This window comes from Triturus cristatus, chromosome 11 (genome assembly GCF_964204655.1).
Source record: "Triturus cristatus chromosome 11, aTriCri1.1, whole genome shotgun sequence".
Lineage (NCBI taxonomy): Eukaryota > Metazoa > Chordata > Amphibia > Caudata > Salamandridae > Triturus > Triturus cristatus.
In genome coordinates, this window is record NC_140594.1 from 402,162,733 (window position 1) to 402,188,155 (window position 25,423).

A 25,423-nucleotide genomic window follows, 5' to 3' on the forward strand; every position below is an offset into this window, starting at 1 on the left:
CCTGTCCTCCAGATATGAGGTCTTGTTTGTGCCCTTGACCTTATTGACAATCCCTCAAAGACTGGCTTTAGGACCATGTTTCTTAGAAAATCATAAAATCACACTCAGGACAGTTTTATCATAAATTCCATTGTAATCTCAATTTCACCTTCAACATGTGCACTGCTATTATTTAGATCAAGCTTGTTAGAGCAGCTATTGCTTAACCCTATGTGATTAACAGAAAACAAAACTTTAAGGAGCACTAGTTAGAGAGTCATTTTCCCCCCACCCACTGGTTAATTGCTTTGAGTACAGAATTTGATTGGGTAGAAGTTGTATGCTTCCACGCAAAAAGAGTGCTTGTATTGCAATTTTGGCCTTGTGGGAATGTGTATGCTCAATTCAGCATGTTTATTATGAAATCATATGACAAAAGGAGTAGGCCTGATGTATTTATTGGTAAAAGCATATGTTAAAGCCAATAGGTATTTAAGGGTGGATTGTTACATGACTGGGTTGTGGCCTGTAGAAAGGTATTTTGTTAGATGGAATCTCACAGGTTACTGTAGATGGCATGGTGTTGATCACCTCTCTGACAACCCCTTGGAATAGACGTGTTGCACTGTGATAATCCATTGTGCTCTTTTCAGAGTGGTTATATATTGTTTTGCTAACTGTAACTATGTACATATTTTACTTCTTATGAATATATAAGAGATGGCTACCTTGTGGGAAAGCTGACGTTCAATACATCCAGCTTGAGCTGGTTATGGGGCAAGCCAATGGTAAAGGTCTATAGGCCTGACTGGTTCATTGGTAAAAGTTATATCAGACGTCACAGGTTTGATCTGTTTATTGTGAAAAGTTATGACAAAGGTTGTAGGCCTAACATATTTATTGTGAAAGGTCTATGTTAAAGCCAATTGGCCTTTAACAGGGGATTGTTATTATACTGTGAAGGTTGGTGTTGATTACCCCCTTACAATCCCTGGAGGTAGAAGATATGTGCTTTGTGAGTCTTTGTTAAGAGGATTGTATATTGCTTTGCCATCTCTAATTTTGTACATATTTAAAATGTTATGACTATTTGTCTGATGGTTGCTGTTTTGGAAAACATATGTATAACACTGTAGGCCGGGGCTAATTATGATGACAAATTAACAATTGGTTCACATGCTATTGATTTAATCTGTTAATGAAAAATTACAAAAAAGGCAGTAGACTGGATTTATTTATTATGAAAACTATATGTTAAAATCAATAGGTCTTTAAAGGAGGATTGTTACTATTCTGGGTTAAGGCCTCTAGACTGGGGTTATGTGGAATCTCACAGATTATTTTAGCAGGCTACAGTTTTGTTGTTGGTCAATCCCTTGGACAAGCCCTCGGGGTAGAAGATTTGCAGTGTGATAATCCTTGGAAACCCCTTTTAGGAGGGTTGTATAAAGCTTTGTCAACTATGATTTTGTTCATATTTGTAATTTTGGGACTGTCCATTTGATGGTTGCCTTGTAGGAAAGTTTATGCTCAGTACAGTAAACCAGAATGGGTTATGATGGCATGCCTATTATATAGGCTACAGACCTGATTGGTTCAATGGGAAACATAATGTCGATGTCTTGTCTTTTTATGAAAAATTACAACAGAGGCAACATGCCCAAATTATTTATTGTAAAAACTACTTGTAAAAGCTATCAGTTTTTAGTGGTGGACTGTTGTTACACTGTGATATAGCCTGTTATAATGCATATCACAGATTTCCAGAGAAGACTAGGGAATTGCGCTGGTGGTCCACTTATATTTTGTGGGAGTTGAAGATTTGCACTGTGATATTCCGTGGTAGACCCACTTATGAGGGATTGTATATTGTTTTGCCAAATGTAATTTTGTGGATATTTCTAATTTTATAATTTTAAATCTGACGGTGGTCTTATGGGAAAGCTTATGCTCAGCATGGGAAGCCTCAGGTGGTTATGGAGACAAGTCAATGATAAATACTACGCATCTGATTAATTCATTGGGAAAAGTTATGCCACGTGCCATAGGTCTGATTGTCTATTATGAAAAGTTACAACAAAGGCTGTAAGCCTGGTTTAATTATTTTACAAAGCATTTGTTAAAGCCAATAATCATTTAAATCATGTAAATCATTTAAAGCTGGGTTATTATTATATGGTGTTAAATTCTGTAAACAGTTATTTTTGTACATGTAAATTTGACATACTGCCTTATAAGGCAAGGGTTTGGTGCAGGATACTGCCACTGACAAACTCTGGGGGTAAAAGATTAGCACTGTGATGATCCCTAATGTACCCTCTTTGGATGGCTTTATGGGTTTAGTTGCCCGCCAGCTAACATCAACGATCGCCCCCATTGCCCTGTGATTGATGACATTTTGTCTGACCACACAGGCACATCTGCCAGTAAATGAGAGAGGCAGGGCAGGCAGGCCAGTCCTTTAGTTTTCAATTTTCACCTTTTATAGGTCCTCTTTTTAATTTCTTTCCTTTTCCTTTTTAATTTTATATTTTACAGTGTCCTTCCACTTCCTAGACAGCATAATCTGACCACTCACTAAACCTTCATTTCTTCTGCAGCATACCTCATTCTGCTTTACTGGTGCTTCTTAACCAGGCAGCCTTTAGGAATGGTATTGTTCATTCAGTGCATGACTGATTTACCATTGTAAGATGGCCACCGCATTTAGGAGCAGTATGTCGGCCCTCATGGAAATACCATTCCAAAACAACCACCCAGGGCAGCGTTTACTGAACCACTTTCTTAGAATGTTATTGTCAATAGTATATGTTTTATGTCGCAAAAATGTCAGCACATTGCATTTAAATATGGCGGTCATGATGGCACTTAAAAATAATAATACTCTTTGTACAATACCATTGCAAGATGGCCACTTGCTGCTATGTATAATTCTATTTTTTATTTTAAGCATATGGCGGTCCTATTTAGCGGGTGTTATGCTTTATTTTTTCAATTTTTATTGTTTCATTCATTTTTAATGCACTTGTTGAATTTGTGTGTGTTTAACTGTGGGTCAGTGGGTAAATGAGTCAGTGGATGGCTGAATGGAAGGATGTGTGAATGAGTGCACAGATGAGTGTTAGAATGGATGTATGTTGAGTTCTTGAGTGCCTAAACATACCTGTGACTAAAAAAGCACTTTCAGTTACAAGCCAGAACTACTGGTATTGAAAATGAGTGTTTCTAAATGATTGTTGTTCAATGCGCTTTCTGCTAAGAAGAGCAAATTCATTGTGATGGGAAGGAAAGGAAAGGGAATGGCTATCTTTGTGCTGGTCATGTTCTGCCAATGCTACTGAACCTGAAACACATTATTATACACACACCATATGCAATCTGTACTGCACGCCCACAAGTAATAAGGGTGTAGCAATATGTATTCCTATATTGGAACTGAAGAGATTTAAATATGGATATCGTTGATGGAAAAATTATGCAATTAAAGCACCATCCTAGTTATTATTATTGGGAGAAGGGTGGCCCATAAGGACAGCAATAGCAAAATGTGAACTTAACCATAACCTTGTAAACATTAACCCAGTAGTACAAAAGAAACACTGGTTTGTTGATTATCTTCTTAACAATACCTTGTGCCACAGATTGCTGAGTAGGCTGTCTGGTTATGCTTAACAGCCTTCACTGTTATCCCATCCCAGGAATGAGACGAATGTCTGTACATGAGAATCACTCTCACATCTGCCGCTCTACCAATTGTCGCTGGTACCACCACGTGCTATGGGGGCTCAGCCTTCTTCTTTCCAATAGCAATGCTGCAAAAGAACTGTTGAGCCTGCTGTTTTATCTCAAGAACTTGAGGGTTGGGTGCGCCTCTTCAACTGTGCGGTGAAGGTAAAAGGATAGTGCATGGGAATGGTGCACGCATGCTTCATTTTTTTTTTTTTTTTTTGAAACCTTTATTACAGAATGCAAAAGATATACAAAGATGGGCCTACAACCTTCAGGCCGGCCGCTAGCAAACAGTGAGAGCATAAAATACATTCATTAAACACAAGCGGCAAGTGATAAAGGTCCCAGAAATCGAGGGAAGCGCTGGCGGCCACACCGGTCGGACCCCCCAAATGACGGTTCCATTTTCTATAAGAAACCACAAACAAATCCACAAGGCAGCAAAAGTCAAAGCAGCATTATGAGCTCCCCTGGGGAGGACCCTACCGATCCACAGGAATAGGGGGGGGGGGGGGGCAGGCCGGGACAACGCATGCTAAATTTGACCATCTGTGACATCACTGTGTTCTAAGTCCAGAGGCTCAATGGTTGTGATGTGCACTATAAACTTCAGCTTTAGTCTAATTAAAATGTTGTTCTGCACCTCTGGCACAGTGTGATAATCATGCCGTTTTATTGTAAATACAGCGTCCATGCTGAAGTGAGAGGCTCACATCCTGGCGGAATCATCATGGAATGCTGTTGGGAGCTGTATCTGAGATGCACTCTCACTGTCCCCGACCTTCAGCCTGAGAAGGAAGGTAGCTGCACACTCAGAAGTAGGTGCATTTTCGAATGCATGGAGTCTGCCTTCCTGACATACAGTACTAAGGTATGCGGTTAGGTCATTTCAATAGGCCTGGCTTATGGGTACTTCCTACATGCTCCACCTAGCATAGAAAATTAGTAATAGTTAGAAGTAACTTTAGTAACATTATGAACAATTAACATGGCTCAATTGTGTGTGTCTTTGTGTCTCATCTTTTTTAATAATTGCAGTTCATGTTTTATGTAAACAATTAGAGATTTCCAATAAACACTTGAACATGCAATATTGTATCTTTTCTTTGTGACACTTTGGGCATGCAAAAGTGACAAATGAAAGGGTTAGATCTGTTTCCATGATTTCCTTGGGAATCTGAGAGTCAAGTCCTAGGTTACTGACAGCATCAATAACTCTGTCAGTTTAGGAGTTTAGATGCAGTACTGTGAACTAGCCAAACAGACCAACATTTACTGATTATATAAGAAGATACAGTCTCTGTATTATGAAGTTGTGTCGTTCTATATACACATTCCTATTAGATTTGTGGGAACTGTATAACAGTAGCACAATGAAAATGTTGTCTACTGCAGGATCTAGGGCCCCACAGCAGTAATAATAGTGCTGTACTCTACAGCCCCTTGGGCTTGACAGTAGTGCTTGCTGTTTGACACTAGCTGCTGGCCGAAATATGAGTCATATGTCAGCAAGGGTTCTATTTCTCAGTATCGATGTCAATAATATTGACCTACACATATATCACCTCCATAATATCGACTAACCAACATATTGTTACGGAAACCCTATATACAGTAGAATATATTTACTATTTTTACCTCCACATCTACTTACCCTGCCGACATCTTGGTAGTCAGTACTGTGGAGTTCATATATGTGCAGGTCGATGTTATTGACCTGGATAATGTGGTACAGGCAAGGAACCTTTTTCATTCTTTTCCAGACATTTTAAATTCTATTCCTACATTTTAGCCACTACCCTGTCACTGCCTCTTGCTACCGAGTGCTTTTCCGGTGCATCCAGTCTTTGGGTCTGATTCACAAAGGGCCTCTGCAAGCATGGAGGAGGCTTGGAAATCGGGGGTTGTGCCTCGCACTCTGGGTGGAATCTATGCAATCAAAATTTTAATTGCGGAGATTCCGCCCCGGCTACGGAGACTCCCCCCACAACTGTGGGGCCTGTGTCACAAATGTGGAGGCCCATTGTGAACCAGCCCTTTTGTCTTTAGCTTAGCAGGTGTGAGAAGCGCTGGAACGATGCTCCTGTTGTGGGATAATGCCCATGGTATGTCTGAAAGAGTCAATACATGTAGCACGGGCAGTGCCGGGGAAGCCCTGTGTGTCTGCTGTCCCTGTCGGCAGGCAGCTTACCACACTCCATGTGCTACGAGCTCTCTTGTACGGGTACCACACAGGACAGTATAGCTCTGGTCTTGCCCATGCATGGTGATTGTATTGTAACTTGACAGTTATGGACGAGGTGGAGTAGCCAATCACAGACTCAGCTATGTTGTTTAAATGACTGCTAACCCAACCTTACTCTTCCCTTCATATCCAATATGGTTGTATGATAAAGGCACGCATGGCTAAACCACACGTGCCACTACCACGCAGCCCCAACCATGAATGCTTCTTAACCATGCATAACTTTACCACGCAATTTTGTGGTAAAGGCATGAATGGTAAAGGGGTATGCTTGGCTATGTTCTCCACTACTCCGACCTTTCCCCCACCCTAAGCTACATACCCCCAAACTGCCCCACCCCCGTCCTGCGGCCCAAATTCTTCCCCCGACCCCCTCCCACCCCTGCGCTATCCGTAAAACAACCCAAACCTATCCCACTGCCCTTAAGCCTAATACCCTAACCCCTAAATTAAGAAACTACCCTGACCCCCCCTTAGGCCTAAAAACTAACCCCGCCCCTAAGCCCTAAAAACTACCTCGACTACCCATTCCCCTCCTTCCCCATTCTGCCCTGAGGCCTTAAACCCTGCCCCTTTACATTCACTATTCTGACACCCCACTGTCCCTAAAACTACCCTGACCTCCACTGCCCTTTGGCCTAACACCCTAACCCCTAATAAAAAAAACTACCCGGACCCCCGTGCCCTACAAACTACACCAGCCCCCCAGCCCTGAAAACTACCCCAGCCCTAAAAACTACCCCAACCACCCCCCAGCCCTGTAAACTACCCTGACCCCCTAGCCCTGAAAACTACCCAACTCATACAAACTACCCAGCAACCCCCACAAAACCCAGCCCCAGCCTCACTTACCTCACTGCGCCCTCTGATTCCTCATCCGTGGTCTTCCTGCTTCCGAGTTCCACCGAGCAGCAGCCAGCAGCTAGACCGCGCACTGCCTTAACCACGCATATGCATGGTTAAGGCAAGCTTGGTAGCGCTTGCATAGTCGTAACACGCGTGGCTGAGGCCGCCGTGTTCCGACTCTTTATCATCCAATATATATGACCCCTGGAATAAGGCAGCAATAGAGTACCAAATTATGTGACAGAGTAAGGGTAAAATATGTGGCATATTGCGGTATAATCTGTGATAGTATTATTTCACAGTTTCTGCATTTTAACAAATATTAACAGTGGCTTGGCCAACACATTATCACAGCAGTAGAAATTTATCTCCTTACTACAAGAATCAATATCAGGTAGGTGACTAGTTAACCTTAGCAATTATGCAGTTGATGGTGGATTATATGGCAAGTGTTGTGAATCCATAAATATGCAAAAAAGCAGCGGCCGCTAAACCACATATTTCCAGTGGCCCAAAATTAACGAGTAAAACGCAAAATCACAACCCTGTGCAATATTCCTCTACCCGGGGAATGACCCTCCCTTGAATGAGTTTTGCCGCCTTCCCCTTGAACACCAATTTGCAGCCCTCTTGTGGCTCTCTACCACCAACGTCATCTCGATCAGATAGAATGTGTGACCAATAACTGACACGCCCACCTCACCCAGCTTGAACTATCAATTTTTATTTTATTTATTTCCTTCTTTTAACTGCATACCATCTTTCTTAAAAACCGTCTTTATTTCTCTCTTTATTTTACTGTCTGTCTTATCAAGACGAGCGGCCCTGCCACACTTTACTTCTTGTTACACCTTTCTTCGGGGGACCCCTGTCTTCTGAGTGCTCCCTCACTTGCTTTAAGTTCCTTTTCGTTTCTGAAGGCACTTCTATTCCTCTGCTCATTTTGTTGAACGAATTCATGTTTCCGAGAAAGTAAAAATAGGCAGATGTAGGGCTGACCATAACTGTGGAATTATTTTGAGGCAATTTAAAGTTTTTTTTACATACGTGACGATTTTGTAAATTTTCAACATTTTTCTTCGGTTTTAGTACAGATGCTCGGAATAATTTTTTTTATTCACAATTGTTTAGAACTGCGGTTTTAGGTCTTTGATATTTATATGAATTTTTGGTTTCATTAACTCGGTTTTTAGGTCTCGCCTACGCAGCGCGCCTGCGCTGCATAGGAGATCTTTAGTCGTCGTACAGCTCTTATTCGAAGCACTCGCACGTGCTTGTGGCGGCATACAGCTGGCGGGAGTGCGCAGCGGTGCACCACAAGCTCGAGTATGTGCTTTGAAAAAGAGCAGGCTGCGCACCTTCGCCAGGCTTTTTAAAAAAAAAATCCTTTTAGAGCGCGCGCGCGCACCACTCCCGGGCTTGTTGTTAACTTTTTTTGATTGATGTTTCTTGTATACCCCTCGTGGCTTCACTGTCTTGTGCGCGCGCACACGCGCACCACTCTCAGGCTTGTTGTTAACTTTTTTTGATTGATGTTTTTTGTATACCCCTCGTGGCATCACTGTCTTACTGCGTACTGCTGTTAATTGCTGGCTGGCTTGGTTTGCTTTAGGAAATGCTTTTTCAACCTTATGCAGTGTGGTGTCAATGTTGCTATTCTGTTTTCAGTCATTTAGGTCTCTTATTGTACCCCATGTCCTATTATTTCTAGGCTTCTCAGATTGTGAGTGTTTCAGAGCATATTCGTTTTGGAGAAGTGATTTGGTTTCTTTATGAATTGACCAGGTTATGTCATTCAACTGTCTCTTAAAAATATGTCAGACTTGAAAGACTGATGGCTGTATTTGGCTAAATGTATAAATACAATAATTTTTCATGGGTATGTAGGTTGTTGCTTGATGGGAATGCTGTCTTCATAGTGTGGTGTTTTGCACAGCCCATTTTGCTACGCTTTTACCCAGTTGCGTGCCCTGTCATGGGAAAAATTGTATATTGTCGGTAGAGATCTGGGCTTTAATGATATTTATGCATGCTAATAATACAGTGTGTGACAATTTTTGATTTAATGTTGCTTCAAATGGTTGTATGGCACAGGTTTCTTATTTCAGGTCCGCCCTATACTAATTGTTTTCAACAGATGCATAGGGTCAGTCGCAGACAAACATTTGAAAATGTGACTTTACCGAGAAAGACTTAGCATTATAATAATGCATTTTCATATTTATCCTGGACGTGCATCAAGAATGCGTTCTTTTACTTGTTTGTTTCTATGTCCCCATACGTTTTCTTGCCCTCTTTCTATGTTCATGAGGGCTGTCATCAGTTCCTCTTTTTATTTCATGTTATAGCTCTCGGGTCCCCTCGTGAGCAAGTAAAGTAGAAGCACTACTTGAGATAGCCATTATAGTCCTTTGTGTAGATGTCTTGAAAATGGTGGCATTTATTTAGAATTGCATTAGCAACTATTCTTTTGCAAGGATATTGGGGCTCTTTGGTAATCAGTGTAAGAAAATGTTGGTTTTCATTTTCTGATAGAGTATTGCCCTTACTGTTATTTTTTTTCTGGTAGGACCTAGGCTTGTTTTGGGTAGTACATAGGTTTCTTACAGACATGTGCTTATAGATGGTTGTATTACTTTCAGGCTTCTAGTTTATTTTGGGGGGTTTCTAGCAGAAATTGTCTCCTTTTAGGTCTCGCCTGAACCAGCGCATGCGCTGGTCTGGCGAGACTTAATGAGAGGGCTCCAAAAAGTGCTACCAGGCCAGCCTAGAGCTACAGTGCTTGTTCTCTAGTTTTTGAAGTGCCTCCATCTTGCTTTTACCTCATTTTCTCTGCTTTCTCCTTGCTTTTTTCCCTTTTTTGAGTGCCTTCTCCTTGCTTTTCTGTTGTTTTCACTGCTTGCTCCTATTTTCCCGTGTTTTTTAGTGCCTTCAACTTGTTTTACCTTAGTTTTCACTGTTTTTTCCTTGCTTTCCCACAATTATATGTCCAAAAATTAGCTCAGTACAACTGCTCTCTGTATAAAACTGTGGGTCACTTTATCCCAGCCCACTTTCATCCTCAACACATTGCACAAATGTGACAAAGGCTGAAAACTGGGAAGGGAGGGATCTGAATGCCCGAGCCGCCAGTAGTCGGAGATATCAGGGTCTGATGTCCTAGAAATAATCTGAGCTAATAATATAAACCAAGAATGCGACAGCTGCTTCGGCTTCCCTGACCCAGTTTCCGGTCGCAGCCAAAGTGAAACAGCATCATGCTAGTTTTCCAAGGAATTTACCCACCTCCACATTGCATTATATAGTATGCCCCGGCACTGTATCACTGACTGCTGGAGTCATTGTACCCTGAGGCGGGTTTTGCAAAAGCCACAGCAAAGAACTTGCCTTCTATAGTGGCATCAGTCAATAAACTCACGTAGTCTATTGAAACGGTGTTCGATGAGGTCCAAAAAGCAGGGTTTTCATAGAATTTACAAGATATCTTTATAAAATAGATTTCCATACACTAAATCAAAATGGAGGTCATTTAGGATATCTGTGGGAACCCTAAAAATATGACATATATCTGGGCCTACTTTGGACACCCGTACTCTATACAATATTTCAAATTCAGTTCAGATTTTGAGAAGGATGCTTTAAATAGATTTTAAAAACACACATTTAGAACATTTACGACAAAGTGTAATACATAAATTAAAAGAGAAGAAAAACGTTTAGGCGAGTGCTTCATTCGTTTTTCTCACATCTTTTTTTACATATGGCATGATGACAACGTAATTTATCTCTGTGTTCTCTGCAGCCAAAGCACACAACGTGTCCTCCTACTACTGTTTCAGTTGCTTGTTACACACCAGGGGGTACTCTGAGCGCCCTCCCTTGAGCCAGTCTAAGGCCACCCACTGTCAGAAGACTACCAACTGGATAATGCAGCGCCTCGAGGGTGGTCACGCTGGTTAAATTCAGGCTTTGAAGCACTGTGGTTCAATCTAGGGACTTCTGTTCCTGCCACTCCAAGACTCTACCCCCCTCCCCAAGGGACTGTGGGACACCCCTGTCAGATCATATGGGCCTCTAAGACCGGCTTGTGGAAATGATTATACGTGGGTGCATTTGTATAGCGCTTCATACCCCTGACGAGACTTGAAAGCACATTAGGGAAAAGGGTAGCACGAGTAAGCGCTTGGCTGTCAGTAACAGTAAGAAGACAACAGCTAACAGTAATAATGAGTTCTAGGAGAAGACAGTATGCGATCACATTACCGCACAATCCATAGTCGTAATTTTCCGATAAGGAACCCTAGGAACTTTCCATCACTATTACTTTTTGCCCGATGGTTGATTGTTACCGCAGCAGTAGTAAGAAAAACAGAGAGAAGCTTTACATGCTAGAGAAAAGGTGCCCTAAAAACATCAAGGTCAAATTTTTACTTGCAGGGTTGGTTGCTTACTGTCTTTCCTAAAGTGTTGTTCCACAAAAAAAGGTATATTATACGAATTAAAAACACGGATACGTGAGTGCCTTCTCCCCATGCGAAAAAAGCTAGCTGAAAGGACTTGAATTAAAGAGCCTGTTATTAATGACATTAAAAAATACTGATTAAATAGCAGCCAGTAAAGGAACAGTGACCAGCTAGTTCAGAGTCAACACTGAGAGCCACCCAAGCTCCAAACAGGAGTCTTTACAATTGAATCTAAACTGGGAGATAACATTCTCAACATGTTTTAAATAATAAAAGGGTGCTCGAGTAGTAAAATAGAACACAGATCCAAGACCTCCAGTCCCAGGGCCTTCCCTCTAAAAATATAGGATATATCTGACTTGAATCTTGCCCTCCTGGACGAGTGTAGGACGCAAGAGCCATAGCACATGTGCAATAACAGAAATAATACCCATACATCTAGAACAACTGCTTGAGAGGACCGGAAATGTACAATTTGAGGAACTGCCGTTCAGTTTCAATGAATCATTGTCCACAAGAGAACCCCAGCCGGAGAAAAAAATCCACTATGAGCGAAATAGCAGCTGTCCAGTGATTCACAAAGTTTTTGCAAGATCCCTAAAAACGAATTATTAACTCATGAATAAAAGATACTCGGATAATATCCCTTGATGAGTTAAAAACAGTGCCTAACTTGTGCCACTGGACCTATTTTTCTTCATCAGACTTAGACCCAGAGCAAGAGAGAGAACAAGCATTGGCATAGCCAATAGGTGTCGCTTTTGGGATCTTATACGTATTTAGTTATGCAGCACAATATCCTTTGTGCAACAACATCAACTGTTGCTTGGCTAAACACTTCTAAGGTCTCAAAAGCGAGACCTATTGGCTATGCCAATGCTTGTTTATCTAGCAACTAAATACTACACAACACTTTTTCATAAAATAGAAACGTCCATCGTAAGGAAACGGTAATATCACCTCCTCTGTCAGTATAGCTAGAATCGTGAGATACGTATCGCCCAGTAAAAGGAGGGTCATGCTCTATATATCTCGGATATTAAATTCCTTATTTTAAACACATTGATGGGCTGAAGTCCCTCAAAGCTTCTCCTTTGGCCATTGATACCACTTATTACAATGCCTAATATATCTTCTGACTGACAACTTAAATCCTTCGAATCCACGCCCCTATCTTGCCATTACTAACTCCACACCGATTGAGGAATGAAGTTGGGAAGAATGTCAGAATAAATCAGTGTGTTGTGGACCATAACCTAAAACAAATATCGTCCTACACAGAAACACATGGCCAATATTTAATTTACTGCCATCTGGTCCACCTACACCAAAGCACTACATATACTGACTTTGTCAAGACTCCAACTCCTATTTACTTGATTCACATGAAACTAGAGATTACTTGCCTCATACTGGATACTGGGGAGCTTTGACAAAAAAAGGCATCTGTTTGTCAAGTTGACAGATTTTTGTTGTTGTTGTTGTTGTAAAAGTGTCCATGCCGTGCTTTCATTTTAATAGCAGCACAAACCTTTCTTTAGTCTCAGCTTGTCCAAAGAAAGAGGCGCGGCCTCCATGAATGTGAAAGCGCAGCATGGGCACTAGTAAACAAGCATTGGCATAGCCAATCGGTGTCGCCTTTGGGACCTTATAAGTGTTTAGCCATGCAACGGTTGATGTTGTTGCACCAAGGATATTGTGCTGCATAACTTAATACTTATAAGGTCCCAAAAGCGAGACCTATTGGCTATGCCAATGCTTGTTTAATCCTGGGTTCAGTAGTTCTTTTAAAATATATTCTAAACCTGGGTACAACATGATTCAGATTATACTCTTTTCTTTGAATTTTACAGTAACACCTCTGTTTCTATTCATGGTGGTTTTTATCTATTAAAACACACCCTGCTCTCTTTGCTGCTATCTGATATTTACTTGCCCATGGGAAATAGCAGTTCCATGTCTGTCTTCCTAGGCCCAAGGTTTCGCAAGGCCTTTTCCATCAGATGTGGCTCAGAGCATTAGGCCCTCCCTCATGTTGCCTCAGCCACGAGGTAATTTGCATTTACTTAAAAGGTGAGATCGAATTCCCAGTTCGCTTCGTCCATTGTTCGCAAGATAGTGGTTTGCCTTCACACCACAAGTCCCCCCAACTCCCAACCAGTTCCCTTTTGATGGATTGTCACAACCTATTGTTAACACACTCTTGTGCCCCCAGGGGTATCCCAGACTGGCGTCCATGTACTAAGATATAGGATTTTCAGAATATTCCTAATCTCAAACCATAACCTAGCAGATGCCGGTAAGATTTTTAATCTGATCTATTTAAGAAACTTGGGTGACCCAAACTTATACATAAAGCCTATTTCAGAGGCACCTTCTAACATACAATGCTGTGTTTTATCAATTGTACTTAAGTCTGGTACTCCAATTAGCATCCTGCTGTTTTTAAGATAGAGTGCCCAACAATAAAGCTGGATATTTGGTAAACCCAGGCTTCCCTTCGCTAATTTCCTCCTAAATTTCTTCGAGGCCACCCTGACTCCTCTTGAAGCCTAAATAAAGGCACTTATGCTCCCTTGTATTTTCCTAAGACGATCTTATCAAATGTCAAAGGTATATTGTCAAATAGGAAGGTTAGCTTCGGTAAAGCTACCATTTTAACCAGATTGGCCCGATCATACACCGTCAAGAGCAAATTCATCCACTTTCTAAAAAGCATTTTAATCTCTCTCGACAATTTTTTAGATTTGCCTCTGGAATTTTCTCTAACTTCTTAACCACCAAGACCCCTAATTTCTTGATCACCTCCTTCCTCTCCACTGCTTCTCAGTCCTGATTCCAGGACATTATTTCCGTTGTATCATGATTAGCTTGATACCCGGAGTATTGACCGATAGTTATAAATTCCTACTGCAAGTGGCACATGGTCTTACCTAAATCTGCAGTATAAATAATAAGATCATCTGCATACAAGGCTAACTTCTTCTTGAAGCCCTTACACTCAAAAGGGACAAACGTTTGATTTGATCTTAGGCTTTGTGCAAATGGCTCCATGTAGAGGTGAAATAGGAAGGGGAGCGAGAGGACACCCTTGTCTTGTCCCTCTCTTGCCCCGTCAGATTATCGTTTACCAGGATTCTTTCGATTGGAGATGTATAAATTAGCTTGATAACGTTGCAAAAAAGCTCCCTAACCCCATGTGATATAAAACCTCCTCCAAGTATGTCCAATTTACCTGATCAAATGCCTTAGCCACATCAATCAAAACCACAACCTACGCGGCAGAGTGAGTATGAGTCAGATTTATAGAACCTATCAAGGTGTAGTCAACTCCTGCACGTAACGCCCAGGAATAAAACCCTGTTGATCCTCATGAATTTGCAATTTTACTTGTTGAGCTGTCCTCTTTGCCAGGATAGCCATAAAGATTTTGCAATCACAGTTCAATAAGGATATTGGCCTGTATGATTTGCATCTGTCAGGAGGTTTATTTGGCTTCAGGACTGAGGAAGTCTCTACATGGTATGGGTATCTTGCCACAAAGTTAGATGAGAGCTCCAAGTTGATATGTTGCAATTGCATTTATATAGCGCTTACTACACCTGACGAGGTGTCGCTACTCTGGAACCCAAAAAGGGTTAGTAGTGAATTAGTATAAGGAGATATGAAGTTAATTTGAGTGTTGGACGTGTGAGTTTGTTTTTTAAATTGAAAAACGATAGTGGAGGGATAGAAGAGAGAAAGGTTTGCATTAGATCTTGGGTGGTAAACTTGCCTCAAGTACAGATCAAGAAGTTATGGCAACTATCCATGAACTTGTTGTATACTACAGTTATATCTTCTCCCCTCAAAAAGAATAATTTATTTTCTGTATGCAGGTGCCATTGGACTCCTTTGAAGGGGGCAAGGATCAGGAGAAGTGAGTGTAGTTGTCAAATGTGTGGATCCCGGGAAGCCAATGATATACATGGGTTCTGGGCTTGTCCTGCTTTGATATCTTTCTGGCAAGCACTGAGCAATTGGTAATGAAGGACAGGTCTACTAGAACTCCTCTTTTGAGCTTGAGACGGACGGTTCACACACTATGGTGTTGGTGGCACTTTCAAAGTTATGAGGACCCAAAAAAATAAAGGCAGACATCGAAAATGATTCGGCCTATGTCTACTGACAGGGTTAGCATTCAGCTGTTGAAATTTCTCGTATTTTACGGAGGCCACATTTTATCACCTCTACAAATAGCACAAGGTCACCATAAAAGATACTAGAAAGATTCTCTCATCATCTTTATTCAAATATGCCTTCGGGTATGATTTTTCTGGAGTCCTTTGGTCTTTTTTCTCATCACCACTTCTTACTTCGGTCAAACCAGAACAGTTTTGGCACCGTTATTCAGGTGGATGTGTCTATCACCGCTAGATGGCACTCTGACACCTCGAATTCTCCTCTCGAAGGCATTTAGTACTCCATTAGGCAAATACGTATTTTTTGGTTCATAAGCGCAATTATTGTTTGTTGTGCTCAAGTTTTGATTTACAAGAAAATAAATAAACAAATACAAAAATACCAAACCTGTCAATTCAGAATAGCCACCGTTTGATCTGGTCTCCCCAACCCTGCGCTACAAAGATGCAAACATCTTTCTGATTTTCCCAATTATTCCTCTGCCATACTTTGTACAGCGACCCTTCACCCCGTGCCCTTGATTTTGACGCACCATATCAATAGCAAAAATACCGGTGGGTAATGGGGTCGAGGGGAAGTTTAAAGACCTGCACGGAAAGAATCCCCTAATCACTAATTGACCATGTTTTTATTACTTGATATCTAAAGATACTTAATAAACACATTTTTCTTTGGATAGTTAATTTTAATACACTGTTCATTCACACTGCACATTACACGTTGTTTCACCACACGTTAAGCAGCTTCAGTCTCTGTTTATAGCAGTCCATCCAGGTTGTTAGTATTAAGAAAAACATCCGCGAGCTTCTCCTTTTTCACTAACCAGGAGTTGTAGCTCCTTAACCACACCAGGTTTGGATAAGAGGAGGCCCCAGATGATGAAGCATGCCACTTCGGTGGGTGATGGGACTTCATCCTCTTTATGAGGACTGTTTTTCTTGTAGCACTTTGTCTTGTTGCCAGTAGTATTCAGTTTTGTCTTTCTAGACCCACGGATTCCTTGTTGGTTTATGCACCATATCAATAACCTAAAGAAATGCGAGTGTCTCCCGCCTTCTATCATAGTTCCATACTTTTTCAAAGGCAATTCAGAGACAGAGGAGATACTATGTTATTTTTAACCCTGGGCGGAGTTGCGCTTTGCGAAACTCCGCCGCGCTACGCGGGGCTCATCAAGCGGCGGAGTGCAATAGAAAAATGCAGTTCGAAGTGATTTTCAGTGCTGGATGCTTGTCCGCACTGTGAAATCATCGCGAATGGCATCATGCACAGCGCAAGTGGGCGCTGCTTTCCTTTCGGCCACTCGAGTAGATTTTTACTCGAGCGGCAGCTTTCTCAACGCGAACAGGCAGTTTCTCACTGCGAGCGGTCACGAGCATACGCGACCACTTGCAATGAGAACCCTAACCCCCCTCGCGTTGAGAAACCTTGCCGGGGGTTTATTTTCCATGCTCGTGCTCACCAACTTCATGTTGACGACCGCGAACAATGAAAAATCTCGCTCGGAGGTGGATTTTCCTCACTGAGCTAGCCAACTTGACGTTGACGAATGCGAGCGAGGAAAAAAACTCTGCTCTGAGAGAGTGCAGAAAACTCCGCAAACTCCACGAGGGGAGCAGGGTTCACCACCCAGGCTTAGTTATTTCATTTGCTGATATTTTCAACACTTGCCGTGAAACATTTTTTAAACATCACTTTCTTAAATTTAGTCAATTTTTGACACAAAGTCTCACTGGAAAACGCATGGTGCTTGTTAAAATGGCCATTGGCTTTCCACTCAATGTATTCATGTTTTTGCTGCAAAAATTAAAAAGCTAGAAACCATGAACTGCTGTCCTAATTCATTTCTGTAAAAGAGGAGTCTCATAAATACTGCATCTGGTTAGCTATTTCAACTGTACACATGAAATGTACTGCATTATATAGTGTTTTAACTACCAAAAACATACTTCTTTTTAGATATTAAAAGCAATGCCTGTTTCACCTGTTACTCAATAAACTGGATCCGTGAAAAATATTAATTTCAGCTCCCTTGTACCATCACTACACCACGCATTTGGTCTGTATTTTTTTTATTATTTGTCTCTTATTAAAAGGAGAATATATTTTTCAGATGGGCCTGTCGTGACCTACATGAGTCAACTGGTTTGAGAGGTCGACTGATTACATTTCTTAGGTGTCTCCACAAAATAACGTCCCTCGAGGCACGGGTTATCTGACTTGAGGAATAAGTAGCAAAACTTCTTGAGGCATTGACTTAATCCAAAATGTTACCCTATAAATACCTGGCTTCCTAGAAAATCTGATTGAGGGGGGATCCTAAATTTTCAGGGGCTGTAGAAGGTTGCTTTTCAGCCATCTTAACATGGATCAAGAAAGGCCACTTCTAGGCCAAAGTAAACACACAGCTTGTGACCTCCAATAAAAAGAGTCCTGGGAAGGGGCTCTTTTGACTAAAAAGATTTGTTCCAGACTTTGGCTCCCCAAATCGTAAATTACCTATTTCCTTGATATATGTGGTCTGAGGAATATTCAGGTATTCGCCTTTCACCGAAAAGCCACTTCGCGTGAGAATGCCATTTAAAGGCCTCCAGGACATGGGGTCCTTCTATAAGGCACAGCAGGTTGGTGCCCTTGAACGTGATCCACTTGCGGGTCATTAGCCTCAGAACTTGATGCCTCAGTTTTGGATTTTGTCACGTGGACGAATGTTTTTAATCCATTTGCTAATATCATATCTTCATTCTCTACCTCATGCAGAGCACCACAATAATAAGTTCAGGAGTTGGCCATGGGCCTTGGGGAGGAATGTCCAGCGCATGTTCTGGAGGAGCTGATCTGTGCCACATTTCTGTATAACCTAAGCACTGAGTATGTAAATAGGTTCCATTTAGATCCACTACATACACATATGTCTTGAGAGGATATATCTGACTTGAATCTTGCCCTCTGGACGAGTGTAGGACGCAAAAGCCATAGCATATTCCTTAGGAATACAATGTTTTTTGAGGTGCCAATCACAGGGTTTGGTTCATGAAAGGTGATGGGTTCACCAGGGAACTCTATAGTATGCATCTGGTCCTTTGTCTGCTTCTCCAGTCCTCCTGAGGACTTCCATACAGCTGGGTAAGGCAGAAGCATTAGGGCCCAACCTAATGGTGGTGCAGAAAGGCCTGCAGGTGAACTGATGATAAGCTTTTGGTTAGTGTATGAGGAGCACCCATGATGCAAAATTCTAATTTGCCTGAAGCACTGAATATATTTGCACCAATCCATCCTCCCCCAAGAATAATGGCTTCAGTTGTACATCTATTCATTTGGGGAAAGTTTGCACACATCCGTGATGTATTAAACATTTGTATGAGGCAGGTTGACAACTTATTTACCCTCTTTTTAGGTCTCGGCTGCGAAGGCTGCGCTTGCGCAGTCTTGCTCCGAGATTTAATGACTTGGAGAAGAGGGGCTTGAACCCGCCCCTCTTCTCCCCTGTTCTCCATTGGCTGGCCTCTTGAATGCTGGCCAGCCATTGGAGAAGAGGTCAGTCATTCAGATTAGGCCCCGTCCTTTTCGGATCGGGGGGTGTGTTTTTTGCGAGAAGTCTCAGGGAGGAGACAACAGCAAAACACGCCCCCGAATCCGAAAACGACGCTGCCTTTCTCCAAGGCATTTCTGCTCTGCCTCGGAGAAAGGCAGCGGGTAATTCTCACTGTGCTTGTTTGTAATCTCCCCTGCTCTGACCTTCCTCGTGTACTTTCTGCTTCTTTACTTTATGCCATCATGACCTAGTCTTGTTTGGCGCTTGCTAGCTCGTCTGCCCTCACACTTTCCAGCCCCACCCGTCCCCCCCCCATTTCCAGGCGTTTATTTTCCTATTTAAAGTCCTGCGTACAGTTAAAGGGGCTGAAGGATCACGCACGCGCTTTCGCTGCAATACTTCTCTCTGGCGCTTGCTCGCGTACTGCTACCCCTTCTCGCGCAGCTTTGTGCACCTCCCTAAAGGAAAGCGACTAGGCCGCGGCCATTTTCGTAGTGCAGCATTTTCAATAACTAGGACAGACGCGTGAGCAAAGTTAATTCTTAGAAGAATGTAAATTAATGTATGTGGCCTTTCTCTTTTAAAGTAGTATAGCAATCGTCAGCTTGTACCTATTTCTTTTTGTTAATTCACACGTTTTCATTCATTTAAATTTGACTCTCCACAGGCTATAAAAAAGATCCTTATGTTTTTTGAATGTATTTGCATATTGTAGGGTATTTTTTTCCGTTTGTTGTCCTAAGAAATCAAAGGACTCGGGGACTCTTTAAGATGGCCGCTATGTTGCACGGCACTTCCCTGCCCTACCGCCTCTTCGCCGTGGTCGGGAGCGCGGCGATCGCACAGCTCACTGTCGCGCACTTGGGTGTACTGGTTGCACGCGCCCCCTCATGCACCGGCCCATAGCCCCTTTGTAATTCTCCACCCCTCCCCCAGCAGCCCGTGAGTATGACTGCCCCCCTTCCCCAAGGTTCCGGAGGAGGGTGGACTCCCGGACCCACATCAGCTCAGCAACCCTGCCCGTCCCCCTCGGCGGACCCCCTCTTCTCCCTCCGGCGCCCCCACCCGGAGCCAATATTCCAGAGAAGAAGCGCCCCCCCGCGGAGCGGAGCGCGGCACCGGATATGGAGGCGGGAGGAGGGCCCGGTGAGTCCCGGGGGGAAGAGGGAGCTGACTCAAGGAATTGTGGCCTCGGAGGTCGTGGGGGACCAACAGACATGGCAATTGCGTGTTTGGCGGGGACTAGCGTGTGGATTTAGTATATCTTGGAAGGGAATCTTGGGATCTACAGTAATGCTCCTGATGGGGTCGAGCCCCCGGATGAATGGTACGTATTTAGTGATAGTCATGCAAGGCAGTTAACGGAGCGAGGTTTCTGGACTGGGATTGGGGATGGGAGACCTAAGGACAACACTGAAGGGGTACGGATTTTTTGGGAATGGCAGGGCAGATGTGGTGTCAGTTGTGCACAGAACCCGTTCACTTCGTTGTTGCGTCTTGGTGGTCTGTGACTCCTTTTGGCATCGGTCTTGGTGGTGTCTGTGCGTCCACTTGGTTGCTCGTAGTGGCATGTGCCTTCGTTCGGCGCCCTGGTGAAGTGCATGACTCACTGGAGTTGGGTCATGTAAGGATGCACTCCTGTCCTTGAGTTGTGGTGCCGTGCATTCCTCTCTCCCGGTGTGGATCACAATTTTGTGCGTGCATCCCCTTGGTTTGGGTGTAATGGGCTCGTGTCCTGCTAGCCTTTCCTTGGCTTGTCTCAGCTTGTGATGGAGCCTGATGGCATGCATTCCCTTATGAAACTTTATCATATCCCTACGCCAGTTTAAAATGTGGAGAGTTCCCCCTCCCCTTCAGCCCCTCCGATCAGCAGCTAATGCTACATTAAAGATAGCGGTGATAACCAGTTCGAAGTTCAAATCTCTTGTTCTTGTTGGAAACTCGGAAATATTACTCCCCATAAACTCGTGTACATCTGTTGCCCTCCCACCTTTGACATTCGTTTTTAGCCTTATTTACAAAGATAGGTCTCTGGCAGGCTTGCACGAACTCTGAATTGATTACCAAGTGATTCCTGCACTTCCTTTCAGTATCTGGTGCTGGAGATCAAATCCATTACCCATTCAACCTGAATTCGTTTGGTCACCCTCTGTGCAAATGCTTGGAATGCAATGCATGCAGTAGCTTTTACTTGTCTACATTTTTTTTTTTAATTTGTGATCTTTTCTTCAACGTTGTAATTTTAAGGAATTACTCCATTATGAAAGAGCATTTGCAATGCAATTGATCTCGCCTTGAGCACATTATACTGGGCACTGCAACATCTACTGTTCTTTAACATGGTATTCTTCCCAAAGTTGAGGGTTGCATAAAGCAACATATTTAATGGGAGAATGAAAGGTATTTTCGTTCGCCTGTTCAAAATGTTGAGTCACCGGTGATGGGAAGTATCAGATAGGGCAAGCTGAGAGTGTGCATGAGATTTAGTGTCTGTGAGGGTGAAGCTGTGTGAGAGAAGGAAGGGGTGTGTGAAAGCATGCGCAAGAGAAATGTTTGAGTATAAATTGGATGCGTGTGAGAAGTGTGCATGAGTGTTTTTGACAACTTTAGAAGCTGTTCATACATCTGTTTGGGAAAGTTTGGTGTCTTAGGTCTTCGAGGCGTTGCTCGTGTTCGCCTCTCTGCTAGCTGGACCTGTCCTTGACCAGGGCTGTGTGCTCCTCGGAGCTCTTCATTGGGAGTGTTTTCGGCATTGTTAAAGTTAGAGCTATTGGCATTGCTCATGACAATGCCGTTTCTTTAAATGTTTTAAAAACAAAAACATAAATAAAAATAATGTCATGAGCAATGCCAATAGCTCTAACTTTACCAATGCCGAGACCATTGCATTGTAAATGCTTGTTTCGAGTCTTGCGGAGATGTGAAATTGGGGGAACATCGGCTTAATATTGAAATTGAAAGCCAAAAGTGTGGGGAAATGCAAAGTAGGCAGAGGATTCACAAAAACGAAAAGCCCACAATAGCCAGCACAGAAAAAAAGTTGCAAATATATACATTTCCATCAACCTCTATATAAGCCCTTGAGAAATCCCAGCGGTCACAATATTATTCTTTACTAGGCCACAAACAAACTAATCTCTCCAACACCACCAGATATTCAGGCTCAACCACAAGAGAGAACCCACCCCTTGCAGGCTCACCCCCTTCTTAACCAGTCAGAACTTATCCACTACCTCAAAGCGTCGCCAAACCCCCACCACAGCCCAGCCCAACATCCACAGCCTGCTACCCCTCCGAATCTCGCCACAAGTGCCAAATAACCTCACCTCAAACTCTCCTATTATAGATAACACCAACACAAACCGCCTATTAAAACGCTTGATCAAAAACGGTTCTAGCTCTCACAAAATATCCTACCCCCAATCCCTTCAAACACAAACTAATCAAAGAATTCCCTAAAACACGTTTTCACACAAATACACAAGCTGTGGAAATTGACAACTCAAATCCAACGTCCTCTTCCATTTAACACACTAACACTTGACGATTCACCCTCTTCAATGAGTTAAAAAAGGACACGTGGAAAAACATTCCCCACGGCAAAAGATTAACCAAAAACTCCCATGCATTCCAGCAGGTAACATGACCATCTCTATCTATAACAATGGAAACCTAATGATACAAGCCTTAGACATCATGCTATCCCAATTCGCTGCAAGAACTGTCTTCTAGCCCAGAAAAACACCCTCCTCAAGAATCTTAACCTTTGCGCACCCACTCTCTCAGACGCAATCCTGGCTACACCATCTCAAACCGGAAATCACACTACCAACAATACACTACCCTACCTCTCTCACTGCACAAAAAGATCTATGCCCAACCACTACCAAGGGAACTTACCTTCCGCAATTCTGACAAATTCCACTACCCATATTCCCAAAACCAGGCCCTCTCAACCCACAAAACTCTAACAAATAATCACTACCAACCACCCACAACCCAACTCCACCTATTACACACCCCTAATGGAATCACACCACCACACCCTCCCAGACAACCCCTATCAAAGTACCAATAAAGAATTCCCTTGCTCACAAAGATGCACTTACAAAACATCCCCTGACCATAACCAAATCCCGCCAATCCCCCTCTCTGCATTTCCACTTTTACACCTCCTATCCCCTCATAACTGAAGATCAAATCACTTGATTCGATCAGAAACCTCCCTCACCCCACCTCGTCAAAAAGACACACACAAACCTGTCTACTTGACTCCCTAAACCAACTATCAACCTCTCACTGCCAAAGCCCCACCCTCACAACAAACTCACAACTTTCAGAGCTCAAACGTCAACCAGTGTAACCCATATGAAGATAAACATTCTTGACTGGAGAACTTGTTATGAGGAAAAATCTACAATGATAGTTTCAGCGCAGTCAATAGGTCTGACCACCTGTTAATACCCTTCAAACTCCTATGATCCAACCAGTCACACAGGGGACAACCCAATCATCCAAAGACTGGATCAGGAACTTCAAGGAAGCAGACCTAAACTCCCTCAAAAACTGAATCTCTACAAGACGTTTCACTACTCCAAACATGAAGGACTCAACCACTCTCTAGCCATCATTAACAAATCCTTCTATAGGCTGTAGATAGAGGGGCCGCAAGAAACAAAAAACATTAAGGCCAAAGATAAACAGAAAACGGTTCTCCAAAGACCACCTCATAGAAAGAAGGGCCCTCAGAATAACAGAACAGAGCTGGCACAAAAAACCCTCAATAGAGAATCTCTTAGCTCTTCGCTCCTCTTCTAAAGAATACAAAAAACATCTCATGAAACCAAAGCTAACTGTATCAAAGACTAAATCAACAACTTCAAAAATAAACCAAGAAAACTCTCAAAGCATGTCAAGAACTCAACCACCACACAATCACCTATACTCACAGATGACACTACAAAATTCCCCAGATTTTTTAACTCGAGAAAAAGAGCAATAGAACTCTCCCTGGACACTATAGACAACAACCATCCTGCGGTACAATTAGTAAACACATCATCCTCGAAAACTTTCAAAGGAGATACACAAGCGGAAGTCACCTGAACCACAGCAAAACTAAAGTCTTCTAGCCACTTTTCTGGCCCCATCCAAGCAAGAATCTTAATAAAAGATCACAGATGCTAACATTCTTTGCCCAAATAAAATGATAACTAACTTCATTACTCTAGGGATGGTCCCAGACCGTCTCAAAGTAGGGTAAATTGCACCCCCTACAAAAAAATCCACAACACTGACCCAGAAGATATGAACAACTTTCGTCTGATATCCAATCTTCCTTTCATGGAAAAAATATTGGAAAGTTACATGGAAAAACAACTGAAACCCTACATAGAAGAAAACAACCTGCTGGATCCCATCATTCAGGATTCAGACCGAGTTGTAGCACAGAATTCACTATGCTACACATAATTTACAACTATCTCACCATCTTAGATAAAGGCGATTCATGCCTGTTTGGCCTGCTAGATCTATCAGCGGCATTCAACACCGAGAACCATATATCATTGATAAAAATCCTGAAGGCACAGATGGGCTTTGAAGGCAGTGTGTTAGCACGGTTCGAATCATACCTCTCAAAATGCTCCCAACACATAAACATAGCTAAAGCCATATCAACACTGTCACAACTCAAACAAGGAGTTCCACCAGGTTCCATATCCTCACCCACCCTCTTCATCCTATACATGGAACCCCTAACCAATCTCTTACACAATTTGAACATTCTATTCCACCTGGACACAGACGATACCCAACTCTGCATGAAGATCTCCTCCCCGGAGAACATTAACACACTAAGATCTGTGCTAAAAGAGCTTCAACCATGGATGACTGAATACCAAACTTAACCCAGAAACAATGGAATTCCTCCTAATCTGACCAACCCACAGCAACTTCCATATTCAATCATGGCTCGTGTCCACAATTCTCATGGACAAAAAGCCCTCAGATGTTGAGTCCATGAAATCCCTGGTTTTCATGCTCAACAGGAACCTAAATCTTCCCACCCATGTCGACACCTTAGCAAGAGGCATCCAACACCAAATAAGACAACTTCGGAAAGTCAAACCATTTATCACGACTTAAGACTTTGGTCCAATCTCTAGCACTCTCTAAACTTTAATATGGAAATGTCCTCTTATTTGATATCCCCAAAACCCACCTTGCCCCTCTTAGGGCAACGCTGAGCTCTGCAGCATAACTTCTATTGAAGCTGAGGCAATTACAAATGGGAGATATCTAAAATAAAGCAATTTTTGACTTAAAAACTCGGGAGTCTCCCGCCTGAATTGGGTCTGTTTGGCATGTATGAATTACTACAGATGGAATTTCATTGATGTCAATTATTGTGCTGTAATCAGAGTTAATGTCATGTGACATCAC